A 19415-nucleotide genomic window follows, 5' to 3' on the forward strand; every position below is an offset into this window, starting at 1 on the left:
TTATATATGTAGATATATAACAAGTGTAATAATATAAATATAAGTATATAATAAATATGATATACTTATATATACTTATACATACACAAGTATATATATGTGTATATATATGTTCCCTTATATATATATCTACTTATAAGTAGACATTATATATGTAGATATATAACAAGTATAATAATATAAATATAAGTATATAATAAATATGATATACTTATATATACTTATACATACACAAGTATATGTAAGTGTAAGTAGATATGTAATCATACGTCTATAATTAAATATGTATATATTCTATCATACAAAGCATGACACTTTGAAGAGTGAAAGGGGGTGCTATTTACCATTATTCCAGAACAACAGGTATAAACCAGGACTGTCCTCAGCAAACAAGATATAGGGTCACTCTGCTTATTTGTGGTCCTATGATGCCCACCCACTATAAAATTCACTATGTTTGGACTGAGCTTCTTTCACCTTCTCATGACACATCTACCTCTACTCTTTAGAATAAACCAGAATTTGGAGTTGAACACCTTTCATCTGAAAAATCTGCCTCTTTCCTTCTGTAATCAAAGTATCAATTTTGCCCTAACAATTTTCCAGGCAACAAACCAACCAATTCAGCATGTTGCATGTTTGGCTCTTAGAACAGAATTCAAGTCTAGGGATTCACGACCCAAGAATGAAGTAGGTGGTGAATTCATCAGTTGAAGAATATTCCTAAAACCACAAGCAGTGGGAGAAAAACCAATGACCAAGTTGTTGCAGATCCTGAGAAATGATACCACAAGTCAGGCAAAATCTATACAACCTCTGCTTAGGACATGACTTCCTCTACTACAAAAAAAAGAGAGTTGTAATGTTTCCAGCAATGATATCCTATCCAGGCAATACAAGATTTTTATCAAGATACCAAAAACGATAATGACTTAAACTAAGAGGCAAATGCCACCAGGCCCCTTATGTGTCAGCAAAAACAACCTACAATATCATCTCTGAACATAGAAAGGAAATGCAAAATATTAAGGCAGGATTTCCACTTATGAATATTGTGAAGTAACAGTGACAAGATTTACCCTTCTGCCTTAAACAACTACAAAACAAGCCAAAAATATGAATCAAAGGTTTCAGCAAGACATAATCCCATGAAGAGAAACAAAATAAGTGAGAGACGCCTACAATTGCCCTAACTTACTCCATGGAAACAGTTTCAACGCCACAGAATAAAGAAGAGGAAGTCAAAACCCAGCCTCTGTTTCTTTCTTGCCAAGTTGAGAAGACAAAGATTGGAGTATAGGGAGGCCAAGGCTACAGGGCCTTGAAAGGCAGAATGCTGAAACAGAAACAGATATACAGAGAGAGAGCAAACAGAGATTGCAGAAGGGTTCCCTTAAGTACTTGGAAGAGCACTGACCTGTGTATGTATAAATAAAAACTTCCCAAGGGCCATAAATAGAAGCACCAGAATGCAGCAGGTGGAACCAATTTCAGATCTCACACACAGCTAGGAGTATTTTATGATCCCAGCAGCCAAAATGGCTCTCACTACATGAGATACTAGAAAATCCTTAGGAAAGCATCACTACGGAAGTAGGGCTAAATGAGTCTTAGGTTAAATGTTGCTCTAGTCCCACCTAGCAAGGCTTAAAACTAAGCCTCAAAAGGACCCAACTTCTGGCCAGGCACAGTGGCTCATGCCTGTAATCCCAGTACTTCGGGAGGCCGAGGTGAGTGGATTACCTGAGGTCAGGAGTGCGAGACCAGCCTGGCCAACGTGGTGAAACCCTGTCTCTACTAAAAATACAAAAATTCGCTGGGCATGGTGGGGGGTGCTTGTAATCCCAGCTACTCGGGAGGCTGAGGCAGGAGAATCGCTTAAACACAGAAGGCAGAGGTTGTAGTGAGCCGAGATCGCGCCATTGCACTGCAGCCTGGGAGACAAGAGCGAAACTCCATCTCAAAACTAAAAAAAAAAAAAAAAGGATCTAACTTCTTCTTAGTAATTTAATTATTCATTAGAGCAAAAGCCAAAAGTATGTAAAAGTATATAACAAAATCAGGCACCCAACAAATACTATGTGCAATATCCAACATCCATTCAAAAAGTAACAGAGAAATGAAAGATACACACACACACAATATGCGAGATAGTCACATCTCTCTTTTCTTCTAAACGTACATGTCTGCCCTTTCAGATATATATAAGTGAAGCTTCTAAAGGTTAAACATATAGTATCTGAAACAAAACTCACACTGAATGAGATGAACAGCAATTTGAAACTGCAGAAGAAAAGGTCAGTGAACTAGAACACATAAAAAATAAAAACTATGCAAAATAAAGTGGCTAAAGAAAAAAGACTACAAAAATATGAAAGAGCAGAAGTGACCTCCAGGACAATATTAAGCCATTTAATGAAAATGTAATTTAAATTCTAGGGAAGGAAGAGTGACAAATACATACACATTTTTATAGAAACAATGGCCAAAATTCACCAAATTTCATGAAAACGATAAACCCAGAGATCTAATAAGCTCAATGAATTCTAAGCAAAAAAGATGATATAAGACTAAACTAAAGTATGTCATAATGAAATGTCTTAAAATCAGTTATAAAGTGGAAATGTTAAAGGCAGTCAGAAAAAGAGACATTAAATACAGAGGGGCAAAGACTAGAATGACATCAGACTTCTCATCAGAAGCGATAAAACTCAGAAGACAACTAGGTGACAAAATACTAAAGGAAAAAACTGTCAATCTACTATTCTATACAGAGTGAACACCCTTTCTAAAATAAAAGTGAAATAAAGACTTTTCAGAAAGAAACTGAAACAATTTATATTCAGTAGATTTACACTATAAGAATTGTTATGAAATTCTACAGGCAAAAGAAAAATAATATCAGAAGGAATTTAGATCTGCTCAAAGGAATAAAAAGTAACATAAGTAAAAAATATCAGGAAAGAACAAATGCCTGTTTAAATCCAAAATAATAACAATGTATTGTGAGGTTTATAACATCTGCAGACATAAAACACATGAAAAAGCACAAAAGACAGAAGGATGGAACGAAAAGTGGTACAACATTCAAAGCTACATCGTGGTAAGTCAAAGATGTAAAGATATTATAAAACCAAGAGCATGGCTCTCAATGACATGTAATTTTGTCACTCCTCACTCTGGAGAGACAGACTGGAAATAGAGAATGACAATTTATCAGAGTAAAAAACAAGAAGCAGCAATATGCATGGGAACCAGTACCAGGGTAGAAAAATCGTAACTGTAACTACTGAATTGCTGGAGATTAAATGTAGACAGGACTGAAAGTTAAAAAGTCCAGGGGAGCTCAGTCTTAGGGAACTCCCAGACTTTTGTGAGTTTTATCTCCAAAAGCTGTAACAGGTTCTCACAGTGAAGATCCAAAAACATCTTCTCATGCTTCTGGCAGAAGGAAGGGAAAAAATAGCCACTTTATTTATTTATTTATTTATTTTCTCAGGAGACAGGGTCTCCTCACTTGTCATCCAGGCTGGAGTGTAGTGGCAGGAACATACCTCAATGCTACCTACAACTCCTAGCCCCTGCTAGGCATCCTATCGCAACTAAGAATGAGAAAAAAGAAAATGAGAAGCACTTGTGAGCTTCACAATTCACAGGCATAGACTTACTAAAAGACTGAGACTTAATCATAAGATTATAGAATGCTTCCCCTCCCAACATACCTTACCACTGCATTGTTACTGCAGTTCCTTTTATCCAGTACATCTCATCTGCCTATCAAGAAAAAAGTACACGGCTTTCTAAATGGCAAAAAAAAAAAGAAAAAGTTTGAAAAAACTGAGCAAAAATCAGAACCAGAGTCAGAAATGGCAGAAATTAATTATCAGAAATGTATTTTAAACTACAATTACTATTCTAAGGACTGTAAAGGACACCGTAGACAACATGCAAGAACTGATGGGGAATGTAAGCAGAGGGATGGAAATTCTAAGAAAGAATCAAAAACACAATGCTGGAAATCAATAACACTGTAACAGAAATGAAGAATGCCTTTAGTGGGCTCATTAGAGAACTGGGCAAGGTAGATGAAAGATCTCTGAGCATGAGGATATATTAAGAGAAACTTCCAAAACTGAAAAGCAAAGAGAAAAAAGACTGAAAAACAAAAAACAAACAGAAGTATGGGACAACTACAAAAGGTGTAATATATGTATAATGGGAACAACAGAAGGAGAAGAAAGAGGGAAAGGAACAGAAGAAAATTAGAAGCAATAATAACTAAGAATGTTCTTAAATTAATGTTAGTCACCAAACTACAGACTCGGAAAGCTCAGGAAAAAAAAAAAAAAACCTACACCTAGGCATATTACATTCAAACTGCAGAAAGTCAAAGATAATTCTGAAAAAAGCCAGAAGGGAAAAACAGCTTATCTATAAAGGAGAAAAAAAAAAAAAAATCTGACATGTCTTCAGAAACCAGGCAAGCAATATAAAAGTGAAGTGAAACACCTAAGGTGTTGAGAGGAAAAAAACCAGCAACCTAGAATTGTGGATCCTACAAAACTATCCTTCAAAAGTAAAGGAGAAACAGACCAGGTGTGGTGGCTTGTGCCTGTAATCCAAGCACTTTGGGAGGCCAAGGCAGGTGGATCACTTGAGGTCAGGAGTTCAAGACCAGCCTGACCAACATGGTAAAACCCCTTCTCTACTAAAAATACAAAAATCAGGTGGGCGCAGTGGCACACACCTATAATCCCAGCTACTCGGGAAGCTGAAGCAGGAAAATCGCTTGAACCCGGGAGGTGGAGGTTGCCGTGAGCTGAGATTGCGCCACTGCACTCCAGCCTGGGAGACAGAGTGAGACTCTGTCTCAGAAAAACAAAAAGAAAGAAAGAAAAGACTTTTTTTTTTAATGTTTAAGACAAATAAATATTCAGGGAATTTGTTGCTAGTAGACTTGTATTGCAAGAATTTTGTCAGAAGAAAAATGATATAGGTCAGAAACTCAGATCTACACAAAGAAAGGAAGAGACTTTGAGATGGAATAAGTGAAGGCAAAATAAAAACCATTATTTTTCTTACCTTTAATTGATAGAAGAGATAACAATTTATTCACAATAACAACAATGTATTCAATTATGTATGCCACATATATATATATGCCTATGTATGCTTATTTGTAACTACAATTAATGATAGCAATGAGTATTAGAGATGAGAGAAAAAATTAGGAATATTTTATTTTACTGTACTTGCTCTATCTGTGAAACAGTATAGTGTTATTTGAAAGTGGACTTGGAACAGTTGTAAATGTATACTGCAACCTCTAGGTCACTACTTAAAAAGTAAAAAAAAAAAAAATATGTAACTGATATGCTAAGAAAGCAGATGCAAAGAAATCATGGAATACTCAAAACTACAAAAGCAGAAAAAGAGTGGAAGAAAAAAATGGGAAAACAAGACAAAATATAGAAAACTTAACAAATATAGTAGATATTAATCCAAGTGTATCAATAATCACTTTAAATGCTAGTGGTCTAAATATACACATTAAAAAACAAGAGATTATCAGAATGGATAAAAACAAGGCATATGTTGTCTACAAGAAACTCAATTCAAATATAAAGATACACACAGATTAAACTTAAAGAAATGAAGAAGACAGATACACTATGCTAACATTAATCTAAAGAAAGCTGGAGTGGCCTATATTAATTTCAGACAAAGGAGATTTCAGAGCAAAAATAAATTATCACAGAGAAAAAAGGGTAGTACATAATGATAAAGGGGTAAATTCTCCCAGAAGATGTAACAGTCATTAACATGTATGCACCTAATAATAGAGCATAAAAATGTATAGAGCAAAACCTGACATAATTGCAAGGAAAAACAGACAAATCCACTACTATAATTGGAGACGTCAGCATCCCTCTATCAGAAAAGGACAGATACAGCAGGCAGAAAATCATTAAGGACATAGTTGAACTCAACAATACCATCAGTCAATTGAGTATAACTGACCTACATAGGCTATTTCATTCAACAACAGCAGAATACACACTAGTATCAAGCTCACATGGAGCATTCCCCAAAATAGACCACATTCTGGGTCATAAAACACATATTACCAAATTTAAAAGAATGAAAATCATACAATGTCTGACCTCAGGCCAGAATGGAATTAAACTAGAAAACAATAACAGAAAGATAATTGGAAAATCCCCAAATACTTGGAGATAGAACAATATACCTCTAATAATCTGTGGGTCAAAAAAAATCTTAAGAAAAATGAACTAAATGAAGTGAAAATACAACTTATCAAAATTTGTTGGAAGCAACATCAGCACTGCTTAAAGGAAAATTTATAGCATTAAATGCCACAAATGTATAGCATTAATATAGCATTCTCCTTATGTTAGAAGAAAGATCTAAAATCAATAAGCTAAGCTTCAACTTTGTGAAATTAAAAAAAGAACAAGTTAATACAAAGTAAGCAGAAGAAAAGAAACAATAAAAGTTAATGTACCTCAATGAAATAAAAAACAGAAAACTAATAAAGAAAATGAATGAAAGCAAAAGATTCTTTTAAAAGATCAATAAAATTGATAAGCCTCTAGCCAGACTAAGAAAAAAAGAGACAAGAAACATATTACTAATGTCAGAAATGAAAGAGGTGACATCACTACAGATCCCATGGACATTAAAAGGATAATTTTAAAATGATATGAACAGTTATTTACCCCAAAATCTGATAACCTATACAAAATGCACAATTCCTTGAGAAATAAAATCTGCCGAAACTCATACAAGAAGAAATGAGTAATATGAATAGGCCTATCTCTATTAAAGAAATTGAATCAATAATTAACATGTTTCCAAAGCACCAGGCCCAAATATGTTCACTGTTGAGTTCTACCAAACATTTAAGGAAGAAATTATACTACTTCTTAACAATCTTTATAAGAAGGTAACACAGGGAATACTTCCAAACTCATTCTATGGGGTCAGCATCGCCCAGACAGACATTACAAAAAGGAAAACTAAAGACCAATATTATCTCATAAGCATAGATGCAAAAATCCACATCAAAATATAAGCAAATTGAATTCAACAATGTATAAAAAGAATTATACACCACAACCAAGTGAGATTTCTCCCAGGTATAAAAAACTGATTCAACATTCAAAAATCAACTAATGTAATCTATCACACCAACAAGCTACAAAGAAAAAAAAAATATGATCATACCAATAGGTATAGAAAAATCATTTGGCAAAATGTGATACCCATTCATGATAAAAAAAAATCTCAGTAAACTAGAAATAGGGAAGAACTTCCTCAACATATAAAGAATGTGTAAGGAAACCTGCAGTGAACATCATACTTAGCAGTGTGAAACTAGAAGCTTTTCTGCTCAGAGGAAGAATAAGACAAGGATGTCTCCTCTCAACATTTCTTTTCAGTATCATACTGGAAGACCTGGCTGACACAGTTAAGACAGGAAAAGAAAACAAAAGGTATATAGATAGAGAAGGAAAAAATTAGAGAATCTTTGTTCACAGATTATATTATTGTCTGTGTAGCAAATTCAAAAGGATCAATAATTTAATCTGACTTTGAACAGACCACTCTGGCAGCTTTATAGGAAAGAGGAAGAACTAAAGGGGAAACAAGAATGGAAGCAGAAGGCCAGTCAGGAAGCTGTTGCAGTAAGTCATGCAGGGGTTAACAGTGACTTGAACTGCAGAGAGAGGGGAGGAGATGATGAGCAGACAACAGATTTAGAATGTTCTAGGAAAAGATAATAGGACATACTAATGAATTAGATGAGTCAAGTCAGGAAAAAGTAAACTCATGAGCAACTCTTGGGGTTTTCACAGCAACAACTAACTGAAGGTAAATAAGTCACAAAACCTTACGACATTGCAAAATAATACTACAAAATGCAATTAGAGGTAAGGATGAAAACATCAGTGATACATTTGGAGTTTTAAATCCAAATATAAACACAACAACAGAGAGGATCAAAAGCCAAGACGGGCTCAGAAGTGTGACTTTAAGGCCTGATGAAGAAGGCTAAGTGGCCATTCTCTCTTCCTGTTTGCCATCTCTGAGGACATTCCTGAGGAGTTTTGGTTGATCCTGACTATGTTGCCTAAAGGGGATTTCAGAGTCAAGCAAAATAATAAAAAAGTGGAGTTTGAATGGGGCTCCCCCAGCTAGATTCCCATAAAAGACTGGGACAATTTCTAGGAAATACATAAATGCCAGTCTCATCTACCCAAATAAAAGCCTTATTACTCCTATGCTATTAATACTGGGACCCACAGACATAATTAGGGGAAAAATCACCACCTTAATAAGCATGTTTGTTAAGTGCTTTTGTTCCACTGAGGGGAACACTGAGTCACCTAGTGACTCAGGCCAAATGGCAAACACAACACTAGAAGGTATACTTTGAGGCTTCCACCTTCATTTAAATCCTTGGCAACTCTCTAATCAAACAGTTCTTTTGAAATTGCTTCCAACTGTATCTAATCCTTTATGACTTTTAAAAAAGGAACTTGTAATTTTCATTTAAGAGCTTCTAATTTATCAAAAACTCCAAGTCTATAAAAGTGACTCAAGTTTCATGGATTGTGCATCTCAAAGGATATGCTTAAGACCTTCCCAGCTTTAAAAGATTATTCCTAATAATTTTTAGAAAAAATAAATTAAAGAATGTCTATTTACCAAGGCTATCTCAGAATACAGCTGAAACTTGACTGACACTGGATCCAACTGGAGTAAGAGTTTGTAGATGATGTGACAACATACATACAAAAAGAAAGGACGCTCTCACTCTTTGCTGGCTGAATGCTGCATGCCCTGGCAGTGGTGAAGACAGCTCTGGACATTCACTGTAGCATGAAATCTCATCTCATATATAAAAGACCACAGAAGCAATGCTATAATTTACGCTACGGTGACCAATTCATGTTCAAGACTTTCCTGGTTTTAATACCGAAAGTCCTGCATCCCGAGATCCCCTTGACCGCAGACGAAAAGGGCAGTTGGTCACCGTAAATTTACCCCAGCCCTTATTTCCTTGGGTTTGTTGTCACGTATGTTACCAGGGCCATTTCACCCAAATTTCTTACAGAAACAATCATGACTTTTGCTAAAGGCACTCTTGGGGTAAATAAGCCGAATACTGAAATCCAATCTTCCCAGCTTCAGACAATCACTGAAGCTTTTCATTCTTACTTACCTGTCCATTCTCATCTCTCAATCTTAATATTTATGACCTTATTTTTCCTAGATGTGGGCCATCCATGGCTGAAAACATTTTCAGAATTTGCTAGCCAATGAAAGGGGGAGGGGAAGGTTCCTGGCAAGATGCCAGTATAGACACAGGCCCTGTCCCATTCCTAGATTCTCAATGAGTCAATCAATGGAACGTAAAAATGGATCAAAACCTCTTCTGGCACTATATATTAGAGAAAGGTGCTCAATATGCCAGAAGTGCAAATGATTGTGCTGAATATAGTATAGGTGGAATTAGATTAAAGAAGGGCAAAGAAGGCTGACACGTGATTGTCTCTCCAAAAGAGCAGGGAGCCTGATAAACATACCAATCAAATCCTAAGTGAAATGTTCACCTCTTAACTCAGAAAGCAGAGAGCAGGAGGGCAAGGGAAGCTTACGGGACACCCAGAGAGCAAGGCTCTTGCCTCTGTAGTGAGTATTCTATGTATACAACCTGTGATACTCACTGTAGCGAGAGTTCTATGCACACAATCTGTGATACGCATAGACCCCAGGATGTATTGTTGTTATAAGCCATGACTTGAGTACCAGGCATGGCAGAAACAAGGAACTGCAGCAACCAGCAACGATAGGAGTGGGCCAAAACCTACCATGGTTTGCTCATACTGCAAGCATCCACATAAAGACAAAAACAAGTGCTTAAGCACACTCCAATTTATAAAATCTCTATCTGGCTGTGTAAAGACACATTTTCTTCCACCTTCAAGTAAAGGATTTGGCCAGGAATCCATACTAATCTCTCACAGAACCAATCTCAGCTACTTGCATATAAGCCAGTACTAGTCCACTTTCTATGAGGATAAAGAGGTAAGGAGTCATTGCCAGAACTATGCAAAATTACTACAGTTCAAAGGAATGGAGGCACTTTGATCAAAACTGTCTTTTCTGAAAAAGGTTTACTCGAACTGACATGATAAAATTTTAGAAAATTCTCAGTTTTTCAAGAAGACACTTGATTCAAGAAGGCACTGCATCTGTGAAAATAAGGTAAGCAGACATGAAGCTGGAACAGTATGAGATCAGGAAAAACCACTTGCAATTGATGTTTTTAATACCATTTCTTCATTTAACATGGCAACAGATGGACTGAACAGCAGAAAGCATGCTGCAGAAAAACCAAATTACTGAGCTGGATGAGTGGACTCAAGAGATTCTCCTGTAACTCAGGGAAAATATAAGAAATGAGTGATGGAAAACCTAAGACATGAGGAACAGATCCTGGAGATCAAAATGTACTTAACAGGAATCACAGAATGAAAGTAGAATACAGGCCGGGGCCGGGCGTGGTGGCTCACGTCTGTAATCCCAGCACTTTGGGAGGCCGAAGTGGGTAGATCACGAGGTCAGGAGATGGAGACCATCCTGGCGAACACGGTGAAACCCTGTCTCTACTAAAAATACAAAAAAATGAGCCGGGTGTGGTGGCAAGTGCCTACAGTCCCAGCTACTGGGGAGGCTGAGGCAGGAGAATGGCATGAACCCAGGAGGCAGAGCTTGCAGTGAGCCGAGATCACGCCACTGCACTCCAGCCTGGGCAACAGAGCCAGACTCCATCTCAAAAAAAAAAAAAAAAAGAGAGAAAGTAAGTAAAATACAAGCCAGGCATGGTGATTCACACCAGCAATACCAGCACTTTGGGAGCCCAAGGCAGATGGATTACTTAAGGCCAGCCAGGAGTTCGAGATCAGCCCTGTCAACATGGTGAAACCCTGTCTCTACCAAAAATACAAAAAAAATTAGCCGGGCATGGTGGCAGGCGCCTGTAATCCCAACTACTTGGGAAGCTGAGGCAGGAAAATTGCTTGAACCTGGGAGACAGAGGTAGTAGTCAGCCGAGATCACACCACTGTACTCCAGCCTGGTCGACAGAGTGAGACTCCACCTCAAAAAAAAAAAAGTAAGATACACAAAGATTTAAGAATAATCAAAGAAACACTAGAAGAATGTTTTCCAAGGTTGTGAAAAGACCAGAGTCCGCACTATAAAATGGTTGAGCAAGGACATAAACATATTCTGTTAAAAAATTAAATATAAAATACTACAAATGTCCAAACAGAAAATACAGCTTACCACAATGAAATCCTATATGAAGATGGCCTCAGACATCTCCCAACATCAAATATCAGAGGTCACAGAACAATATCTATAGAGTTGTTGGTGGTGGTTTTTTTGTTTGTTTGTTTGTTTGTTTGTTTTTTGAGATGGAGTCTCGCTCATCGCCCAGGCTGGAGTACAGTGGCACAATCTTGGCTCACTGCAACCTCTGCCTCCAGGGTCCAAGTGATTCTCCTGCCTCAGCCTCCTTAGTAGCTGGGATTACAGGCATGCGCCATCACATCTGGCTAATTTTTGTATTTTTAGTAGAGATGCTGTGTTGGCCAGGCTGGTTTTGAACTCTTGACCTCAGGTGATCCGCCCACCTCGACCTCCCAAAGTGCTGGGATTACAGGCATGAGCCACTGCACCCAGCCTCTATAGAGTTTTAAGGGTGAAAGTTTGATACTCAATAATCCTATAGCAAATCAAAGAGACATTTACAAATGAAAGGATAGGAAGTCACTCTTCCATAATGCAAAGACTCAAAGAATATGCCACGACCACTTCCCTGCCATTAGTCTTCATGAATATTATTAGAAATTACATTTTGGCTGACCAAGAGAACAATCAAGAATTTTTTTAAATCACAGTACAAAAAGGCTAGCAGTAAGCATAAACACAGTTAAATAATTTCATATATTGTTATTTAATTTAATGTAAGTATTACAGTTAAGACTTAAATGGAAAGATGTTTCACCTAAAATAAATATTAAAAATCTAAGTACAAAACTGAAAATTGGGTATAAGAAAATACCTGGGAAGTGGGCAGAAGGGTTGGATAAAGTAAATGTTAAGAAAAACACTAACACCTCAACAGAAAAATGAGCAAAATATGATCAGCCAATGAATAACAGAAAGAAGTAAACAGTGGCCAACAAAAATAAAAAATGTTCAACCTCATGAATAAAGAAATGAAATTTAAAATAACAGAATATTTTCGCCCATCAAATTGGCAAAAATATTTGTAAATTGTAATGCTTAGCACTGTATAGAGTAGGGTAAAGGAAGCTGGTGGAAGTAACTGACAATCACATCTCATATACTGCAGGTAGGAATGAAAATAAAAATCTCTCTAAGTAACAGCCTGACAATATAATATGTACTGTGTAAATGTTCACACCATAATACCTCACCAAGGCATTCAACTTCTAGCAATATTTCCTGGGGAAATAAAGATATATATACAAAGAGGTTCACTGTAGCAATACACATAATATCAAAAAACTTGAATAACCAAAGTAGATTATTTTGTGATTTAAAACATTTTCTGAACTTTTCTGAAGGATAATTGACAAAAATTTTACATATCTACAGTGTAAAATGTAATGTTTTAATATATATATACACATTGTGAAATGACTTCTAAAACCAATCTAATTAACATACCCATGACCTCATAGTAATCGTGTGTGTGTGTGTGTGTGTGCGCGCTAAAAACATTTAAGATCTACTCTCTTAGCTAATTTCACGTATGTAATACAGTATTAACAAATATAGTTATTGCTACGGTTTGGATCTGTGTCCCCACAAAATCTCACGCCGTACTGTAATCCCCAAGGTTGGAGATGAGTCCTGGTGGGAGGTGACTGGATCATGGAGGCGGTTTCTCATTAATGGTTTAGCACCATCCTCTCAGTGCTGTTCTCATGACAGTGAGTTCTCACAAGATCAGGTGGTTTAAAAGTGTGTGGCACATCCCCCCTCACTCTCTCTTCCTCCTGCTCTGGCCATGTGAAGTGCTGACTCCCCCTTTTTGCTTTCCAGCATAATTTTATGAGGCCTCTCTAGAAGCCAAGCAGATACCAGCATCCTACTTCCTGAACAGCCTGGGGAACTGTGAATCAATGAAACTTCTTTATAAATGACCCAGTCTCAGGTATTTCTTCAGAGCAATGTGACAGACTAATACAGTTACTATGCTGTACATTAGGTCTCTAGAGTTTATTCATTCTGCATAAACAAAACTTGGTATCTTTTGACCAACATCTACCCAACATCCCTCAAACCCTTGGAAATCACCACTCAACTCTGTGCATTTATAACATTGTTAGATTCCACATATAAGTAAGATCATGTGGTATTCGTCTTTCTGTGCCTCATTTCACTTAGCATAACATATTCCAGATTAATCCAGATCGTCACACATGACAGGATTTCCTTCTTTTTTAAGACTGAGTAATATTTCATTATGTGTGGATATGTGTGGGTATGTGTGTGTAGATGTAGATATAGATATAGATATACCTACCACATTTTCTTTATTCATTCATCTGTTAACAGATATTTAGATTGTTTCTAAACCATGGCTTTCGTGAATAATGCAGCAATGAACATGGGAATAAAGATATCTCTTTTAGATACTGATTTCATTTCCTTTGGATATGTATCCCAAAGTAGAATCGCTGGGTCATATGAAATTCTATTTTTAACTGTTTGAGAAACCTCCATGCAGTTTTCCACAATGGCTGTACCAATTTACACTCTCACCAATGGTGTACAAGTGTTCCCTTTTCTCCACATCCTCACCAACACTTGTTATCTATTGTCTATTGTATAATAGTTATTCTAACAAGTGCGAAGGAATATCTCATGGTTTTGATTTACATTTCACTGATGATTAGATGTTGAGCACATTTTCATATACATGTTGAGCATTCATACGTCTTCTTTTCAGAAATGTCTATTCAAGTCCTTTGCTCATTTTTAGGTCAGGTTACTTGTTAACCTGCTATTGAGTTTTATGAGTTATTTACATATTTTGGATATGAATTCCTTATCAAATGCATGGTTTGCGAATATTTTCTTCCATTGCATAAGTGGTCTCTTCACTCTGTTGCTGTTTCCTTTGTTGTGGAGAAGCTTGATAGTTTGATGCAAACACATACGTGTACTTTTGCTTTTCCATAAGTTTTGCATTTCCATATTGTTACATCCCATAAGTTTTGGGATATTGTCTTTCCATTTTCACTTGTCTCAAAAGATTATTTGATTTCCCTCTTTATTTCATTTCTCGCAAATTGATTGTTCAAGAAAATTTCCACATCACTGTGGATTTTCCAATTTTCCTCTTATTATTGATTTCTAGTTTTATATCATTGCGGTCAAAAACGATGCCTGATATGACTTCAGTCTTCTTCAATTTGTTAGTACTTACTTTGTGGCCTAACATATGATCTATGTTTGAGAATGTTTCATGCGCACTTGAACAGAATGTGTTCTTTTGCTGTAGGATGGAATGTTTTGTATATGTGTTAGGTCCATTTGGTCTGTAGTGCTGTTCAAGTCTGCTGGCTCCCTATATATTTTCTGAATGGATTTCTATTGATTTTCCAAAATGTGGTACTCAATACCCCTACTGCTCCTGCATCACTATTTGTCCCTTCAGTTCTGTTAATATTTGCTTTAAATATTTAGGTCCCAATGTTGAGTGCATATATACAGTTATCCCTTGGTATACAGGAGGGATCGGTTCCAGGACTGTGTGTGTATCCACAAATCAGTGTATACTCAGGTCCTACTGTTGGCCCTGCCGAACCTGTGTATATGGAAAGTTGGCTCTCCATACATGTGAGTTTCTAATCCCATTAATATTGCATTTTTGATCAGTGTTTGGTTGAAAAAATCTGCATATAAGTGAACTCACAAAGTTCACACCGATGATTCTCAAGGGCCAACTGTCTTTACAATTGTTACATTTTCTTGATGAACTGACTCCTTTATCATTACATAATGAAATTCTTTGTATCTTGTGACAGTTACTGACTTAAAGTCTATCTTGTCTGATATATGTATAGCCAGTCTCTTTTGGTTACTATTTGCATAAAATATTTTTCAATCCCTTTATTTTCAGCCTATGTGTGTTTTTAGCCAAAGTGAGTCTCTATAGTTTAATCTTATTTTTTAAATCCATTTAGCCACTCTACGTCTTTTGATTGGGAAATTTAATCCATTTACATTTAAGTCATTACTGGTAGGTAAATACTATTGTCATTTTGTTAATTGTTTTCTGATTGTTTTGTCGTCCTTTGCTCCTTTCTTCTCTTGCTGTCTTCCTTTATGATTTAAGGATTTTTTTCAGTGGTATGCTTTGATTCCTTTGTCTTTACCTGTTGTGTATCTACTAATCTACTACGTGTTTTTGTTTTTCCTTGTGGTTACCATAAGGCCCACATAAAACATCTTATAGTAATAACAGTCTACTTCATGCTCATAACAACTTAACTCTGCATATAAAAACTCTACACTTTAACTTATCCACTCACATTTTATGTTATGGATGTCATAATTTACATCTTTTGTATGTTGTGCATCCATTAAAAATTATTGTGGCAGTAACTACTTTTAATACTTTTCATTTTTTACTTTGATAGAGTTACAAATGATCTATGCACCACCATCACAATATTAGAGTATTTTTAATTTGAGTATATTTTTACCTTTACAGTGAATTTTACAGTTTCGTATGTTTTCATGTTAGTTAGGACTTTTTCATTTTAACTTAAAGAACAACCTTTAGCAGTTCCTACAGACAGGTTTAGTTTTGATAAACTCCCACAGCTTTAGTTTGTCTGGGAAAATCTTGCTATTTTATTTCTGAAGGATAGCTTTGCCAGGTTGGTATTCTTGGTTGGCACAGTCTTATTTCTTTCAGCATTTTGAATACATTATCCCATTCACTCCTGGCCTGCAAGGTTGCTGCTGAGAAATCCACTGATTGTCTTACATATTGTTCCCTTATATATAATAATCCACTTTTCTCTTACTGCTTTCCAAATTTTCTCTTTGTCTTTGACCTTGGAAAATTTGATTATAATATGTCTTGGTGAATTTGACTTTATTATTAATTTATTTGGGGTTCTTTGGTCTTCATGGATTTGAATATTCATTTCCCTCTTCAGATTTGGGAAGTGTTCTGTCACTATTTCTTCAAATAAGGTTTCTGCTCCTTACTTATCTCTCTGCTCCTTTTGTAACTCCCATAATGTATGTATGAATTTACTTGATGATGTCCCGTCTCTGTTTTCTTTCTTTTTGGTGATTCAGACTGAGCAATTTCAAATGTCCTATCTTAAAACTCATTGATTCCGGCCGGGCGCGGTGGCTCAAGCCTGTAATCCCAGCACTTTGGGAGGCCGAGACGGGCGGATCACGAGGTCAGGAGATCGAGACCATCCTGGCTAACACGGTGAAACCCCGTCTCTACTAAAAATACAAAAACTAGCTGGGCGAGGTGGCAGGCGCCTGTAGTCCCAGCTACTCCGGAGGCTGAGGCAGGAGAATGGCGTAAACCCGGCAGGCGGAGCTTGCAGTGAGCTGAGATCTGGCCACTGCACTCCAGTCCGGGCGACAGAGTGAGACTCCGCCCAAAAAAAAAAAAAAAAAAAACTCATTGATTCTTTCTTCTGCTTGATTGATTCTGCTACTGAAGCTCTCTATGGAATTTTTCATTATAGTCATACTGTCCTTCAGCATACAATATTTTAAATTATGTGTCAGCTCATAGATCTCCATTTCTATAGAGTCAATAACTGGTGTTTTATTTTTTTTCCTTTGGTCATGTTTGCCTGATTATTCATGATCCTTGTGGCTATGTGTTGATGTCTGAACATCTGAAGAAGTAGGAACCTCTTCCAGGCTAGCTTCAGCTGGGAAAACCTTTCAACAGTCACCCCATCCAGAGATTATGTGTGGGCCATCTAGTGGAGTCCATAAGCAGGCTTGTTGCTAGACTCCTTAGGTGAGTTGGCCTGGTGCTTGGATCAGCAGGCAGGCAGCCCTAATACCTGGGTCCATTGGAAGGAGCCTGGAACCTGGGTCCACTAGGGCACACCTGGAGCTTAAGTTCACCTGGGTGGGTGTGGTCCCTGCATCCCCAACGGCAGGCCTAGAATGTTGGTCTGTAGGTGTAAGCCTAGATCCTGGGTCCACTGGGGTGGGCCTGGCAATTGTATCCACAGGGGTGAGCTGGTGCTAACACAGTCCTGAAGCTTAAGTCCGTGAGGCAGGCCTGGATCCTGAGTCCACTGGAGACTGGGTCTATATGGGAAGTCCTGGATTCTGGGGCTTCGAGGGCTGACCTGGAGCCTGAGTCCATGAGGGCATACCTGGTGCTAGAGTAGGCTTGGAGTCTTTGTCTTTGGAGGCCACCCTAGCACTGGGGTTCACTGGGGTGGGCCTCTTGCTTAGTTTACAGAGAAGTTGGGTGCTCACTTCATTCTCCTTCCCCTACACAAAGGGTATCCCTCTTGACACTGTGCTGCTCAGGCTTCAGGGAGAGGTGACGTAGGTAATTTGAAACTGTTCTTCCTACTCTCTTCAATGTGTCCTTTCTTATTTCTGTGCTCCACCCAGGCAATGTAGTCTTTAACCTGGATTCCTTTGCTCTTGTAAAGGTATTCTGTGCATGGATAGTTGTTCAAATTGATGTTTCTACAAAGAGACAAGTGCTATTCTGACATCTTGCTTGACATAAGTAAGGGATGAATTTTTAAACCAGTTTTAAACAATCAAATTGAAGAACTGTTTACTGATAAGAAAAAAATGCTCAAAATATAAAAGTATCAGGGAAAAAAGATGCAAAATGTTTATACAACATGATATTAATTTTATATAAACAAAGGATAAACACGTTACTAAGTATAGAAAAAAAAACTAGAAGGAATTAGACCAAATAATTATAAATAATATTTTCTCTTCTTTACACTTTTCTATAGTTTGCAAATTCTCTACAATGAGCATGTACCCTAATTCATCAGTTCCAAGGTAGACATTTTTGCTTCATATTTAACATCTCTGAAATTGGAATCCATCTTAAACTGATGCCTTCGCTGACTGGATGATATATTATTACTTTTAAATTAAGCAATACAAACTTTAAAAATAAGTATATTTCTGTTTTAAAGCTTCAAATGGAAATGTTCAATGAAGAGATTCTCAGAAAAGAGGTGATTCATTCACCAAATAAATAGGACAGTAAACAGTGATCAGTGAAACTGGTAAGAGCTTTGGCTAGTTTCGTAAATCTTCCCCAAAATAAAATTTTTCCATGGAAGTGAAAAGTCTTTCATCAAAACAAGCATGGAGATAAAGATAATCTCAAGGTACATAACTTCCCCTTTCCCCTTTTTTTAAAATTAACTTTTGTGGAATGCTTAGCTTGTTGATGGGTTTTGAAGAGAATAGATTCTTGAGGTTAATAATTGATTTTTGTTGCTTTGTTTTTTTCTTTTTTTTTCCTTTTTTTTTTTAAAAGGAGTCTTGCTCTGTCGCCCAGGCTGGAGTGCAGTGGTGGGATCTTGGCTCACTGTAACCTCTGCCTCCCAAGTTCAAGCAATTCTCCTGCCTCAGTCTCCCAAGTAGCTGGGATTATAGGCATGTGCTACCAGGCCCAGCTAATTTTGTATTTTTACTGATGAGGTTTCACCATGTCGGCCAGGATGCTCTCAATCTCTTGACCTTGTGATCCACCTACCTTGGCCTCCCAAAGTGCTGGGGTTACAGGCATGAGCCACCTCGCCTGGCCGATTTTTGCTTTCTAAATAAGCAAAAAGATCAATCCACTTTAGCCAGGGCTACCTTTCTCTTTTATTCCTACAAGTTGTAATTCTTCCCAGGAAACTGCAGTGTACAGCGAGTTGGGGAAGAGGAAAGATGAGAAGGGAGAGAGCTTAGATTGACAGAAAAAAAAATGAAAACAGAGAGAGGTTAGACTGACAGAAAAGATGATTAAATGGTTTTCTCCATTTCCCCCTTTGTATGTGCAGAGCTATCACTTCGGCCCACGGTTCCACTAAACTGTGAACTGTGAGGACCAGAATCTCTCAAAGTTAATGAATGAAACAGAAGAAGCCATTTGAACCTCTAATTTCTGTTTCTACGTCTTCTGACCTCCTTCTTTACGCATCCTATCTCATATCCAATTTTGCATTAGCAATTAAGAAGGATAGCTATGGTTTCTGGCTAATACCCGGGAGAGAGAGAAAAAGGATGTTCTCTCCAAATATGTGGTA

The 19415-nt window shown here is 37.2% G+C and overlaps 1 protein-coding gene across 1 annotated transcript in view; it reads right to left on the bottom strand.

The window, feature by feature from the left end:
• Nucleotides 1-19415, bottom strand: part of FTO (fat mass and obesity associated) — a 410630-nt gene that overhangs the window by 237506 nt on the left and 153709 nt on the right. The window lies entirely within an intron of this gene.

Source organism: Colobus angolensis, unplaced genomic scaffold (assembly GCF_000951035.1).
Source record: "Colobus angolensis palliatus isolate OR3802 unplaced genomic scaffold, Cang.pa_1.0 Scaffold251, whole genome shotgun sequence".
NCBI classification, from domain to species: Eukaryota; Metazoa; Chordata; class Mammalia; order Primates; family Cercopithecidae; genus Colobus; species Colobus angolensis.